General features: G+C 42.3%; 1 long non-coding RNA gene across 1 annotated transcript; it reads right to left on the reverse strand.

Annotated features, from left to right (window-relative positions):
* Nucleotides 1-425: 425 nt before the first annotated feature.
* Nucleotides 426-1,587, reverse strand: LOC147377081 (uncharacterized). Its single transcript, XR_015161317.1, has 2 exons — nt 1,192-1,587; nt 426-634 (listed from the first exon to the last, which is right to left on the reverse strand). It is a non-coding gene; the product is annotated as an uncharacterized LOC147377081 (long non-coding RNA).
* Nucleotides 1,588-3,718: the final 2,131 nt, after the last annotated feature.

Below are 3,718 nucleotides of genomic sequence, written 5' to 3' on the forward strand. Positions count from 1 at the left end.
CAGAAGATGAGATGGCATCACCTACTGGATGGACATGGGTTTGGGTGAACTCTGGGAGTTGGTGATGGACAGGGAGGCCTGGCGTGCTGCAGTTCATGGGGTCACAAAGAGTTGGACACAACTGAGCAACTGAACTGAACTTCAAATTCATGGGTTGAAATTTTCACTCCAAGTTGATGGTATTAGGTGATGGGGCCTTTGGGAAGTGATTAGGTCATGAGGGCAGAAAGAATAAAGTGAGAAATCTGAGACCCAGAAGAGAGCCCTCCCCGACCATGCTGGCACCTTGAGTTTGGACATCTAGCCTCCAGAATGGTGAGAACTAAATTTCTGTTGTTTATGTAAGGCACCAGTCTGTGGTATTTTGTTGCAGCAGTCCAAAGAGATCATATAAATATATATTTACATATATAAACACATAAAAATATGGGAGGTCACTCACATTTATTTGCCTGACTGATAAATACATATTTTTCCTCTTTCCCAAGAGAAAGAAGAGAGAAGTTGAGCCAGCTGTGTTCAGTTTATTCTTCCCAGAGTCACCAACCAGGTTAAGTCATTCTACCTCCCTGGGGAGAGCACGCGCAGGGGCAAAGAGGGGAGCCAGGAGTTGCAGTAGTCGAGCTCTCTCCACCTGGAAGGAAAGGAGCATGGAGATAGATGTGCTTTCCTAGTACTATTTCCCTAGTAAAAGATATCATTTTCATTTTTTATCTCCCTTCTTGTTTATATATATGTATATTAAACAGTCTCTCCACTTCTTCCATCTACCCCTGGCTGGCCAAAGATTGCCTTCTTTAGTCATACCATTTCTTACAGCATCAGATTTTCTCCTCATTTTTATAATAAATTATATACATTTACATACATATTTTTCTTTTTATAACGAAGAGCCTGTGCCCCTTTATTTTCCTACTTCCCCTCACAGCCAAACATTATCAAAGAGTTGTCTATACACTGTTATCTCTGCTTCCTCATCTGCAATTCTCTTTTCAATCTACCTTCAGTCAAACTTCCTTCCTTCCCCATCTCTCCTCTGAAGCTGTCCTTATTCATGTCACTTCTCTTTCCAAACTTTACTTGACCTCTTGGCGATATTTGCCAGCTGACCACTCCTTCCTCCTCTCTCTCATCTTGGTAATGTCATTCTCTCCTGGTTTCCCTCTGACCTCATTGGTAATGAACTCTTACCTCCTTGTTTTCCTATGCCAGTTCTTCCTGCTTGACCAACCTTCAAATGCTGAGGAGCCCAACAGTAGGGATCTCTATCCTGACCCCATTCTATTCCATCCATGTGTGACTTTAAATACCATCCACGTGTCTTTCACTTCTAAAGTGTGCCTCAAGCTCAGACTGGGAGCCAGACTCTTATGGTAACTATCTTCTCCTGGATATCTAAGAGGTATCTTAAAGTAAGATGCAGTGGAAGGGATCAGCTGGTTGGTCACCAAGTCCTTTTTAATACGTGTTTATTTATTGGCTGCACCAGGCCTTAGTTGCAGCATGTAGGATCTCCCATCTTTGCTGTGGCAGGTGGGATTTTTAGTTGTGGCATGTGGATCTACTTCCCTGATGAGGAAACAAACCTGGGCCCCCTGCACTGGGAGCGTGGCGTCTTAGCCACTGGACCACCAGGGAAGTCCCTTGAGCTCCCAGCCAAGCATTTCCTAGCTTCCCGTGCAGCCAGATGTAGCTCTAGAGCAGGACAGGGTCACAAGATAGAGCTTAGATTCATGAGTCAGTACACAAAACATTACCCACTGAATACCCACATTGAACTGTTTTATCAACAAGAAAAGAAAAATCTATTGTGTTCTGCCATTGCTATTTGGAGGTAACTTGTTCAACAGCAATTAGCTTACCCAGACTATTAGAGATGTCAAAAGCTGAGCTTGACTCCCTTACCCAAATTCTTTCCCCTACCAACTTGATAATTCCTCGATAATTGATTTCTTTCTCCATTCTGCTGCAAGACAAAAGCCTTGATTTCTTCCTTTTCCTTATCCACACATCCAGCCTACAAGCAAGCTCTCTTGGTTCTATCTCTGTATTATTCCAGTTTTGCTAAAGTAACTTACAAACTCAGACTTGCAGCGAGATACAGTAAATATTTATGTCTCACGCAGAAGTTGGCAAGCTGGTTGTGCTTGTGCTAGGCTTGGCTGACCTTGTTTGTTTTCAGCCAAGTTTGGCTCCATATTGCAAATCAGGTTTGGGTCTGCAAGCCATGTATCCCATTCTGGGACTCTGAGTGAAGAAGCAATGCTTCCTGAAAAATGTTCTTTTCATGGTGGATGACAGAAGCACAAAAGAGACAACAGAAGTTGTTCCTGCCTCCTAAAGCTTCAGATTAAAATCTCAGTCACAATCTGTGACTTATCTTGTTTTTACTGGCTATTACTTCCTGGCATCTAGTAGATACTCAACAAATGCTTACGAAACTAATGTTAAATGAGAAGATTCTGGAAAAGCAGTTTAAGGCTAGACTATTAAAGAATCTTGGAATATTGTGTAGGAAAGTCTGGACTTCATTCTAAAGCTATACATCAGTCACCAAAGGAGAGGTCTGCTTTGAAAAGGTAACTATAATGGTTTCTGGGTGATGAATGTTTAAAAAGAATCCAGTTAAAAGGTTACAGTCATTGTCTAGATTAGAGGAGACTTGAAGCCTAAACTAGGGCAGAGGGATTAGAAAGGTGACTGCTTTGAGGTGTCATCAACAAAAATCAGTTAGTAATAGCATTAATTAAGTGCCCTTAGTAGGCTCAGGCTTCATGCTATCTTTACAGGAGCCAAGCAAAATAGTTATTAGTATGCTAACTTTGCATTAAAAAAAAAAAAAAAAAAAAAGCTTCAGAGAACTTATACAATTCCCCCCCCCCACCCCCCCCCCCCAGAATCACACTGCTAAATAAAACACTATTCTGGAATTCCATTGCAGGAGTATCTGATTTCCAAGGACAAGGAGTGGAAGACAGTTATCCAGCCAAGATAATTGTTCAGATGATGTCCTTTGCTAATATACATACAAGTTTGCTGGGAAGGTAATGAGCATGGTTTTGGTTACCCTGTAGCTTAGAAGCCTGTGATACAGTAAACTGTTCTGCCTGAAACAGAAGCTGACTCTTGTTAACTCACTGACCAGGATATTTCCTGAAAGGCTATGGGGACTCACAGAATCAGTGGTAGGCTGGAGGCACAGGCTCCATGAAAAGGTCATGAACCCAGGGAGTTCCAGACAATGAGGCAACAAGAACTAGCCATCTATATATTCATGAAACAGATGGTTATTGAGTGCGTACCCCGTATCAGGCACCTCAGAGCCCTGGGGACACAGCTGCGAAAATTCCAGAAGCATCCTCACCTTCATGCAATTTTCATTCAAATGAGGGACTTGGGTCATAAATAAAGCAATTGATTAAATCCAAAAATATGTCAGATGGTAGAAAATAAAACAAGGAAGGGGGATAAAGAGTGCCATGAGGAGAGAGAAGTTGCAGTTTTCAATGGAGTGGTCAGAAAAACCTCTCCAAGAGTTCTGGTCCATCCACTGCTACAGACACATGAATGAATGAGAATTCCAAGTGTCCCCTTGTTGCTGCTCATTCTCTTGAGTGTCAGAGTCTTAGAGTAATATTTGACTGGCAGAGATGAAGACATGTGCCCAACCCCTTCAGTTCAGTTCAGTTCAGTCGCTCAGTCGTGTCCAACTCTTTGC

This window comes from Bos grunniens, chromosome 3 (assembly GCF_055505025.1).
Source record: "Bos grunniens cultivar Pamir isolate PY7600 chromosome 3, Bosgru_T2T1.0, whole genome shotgun sequence".
NCBI classification, from domain to species: domain Eukaryota; kingdom Metazoa; phylum Chordata; class Mammalia; order Artiodactyla; family Bovidae; genus Bos; species Bos grunniens.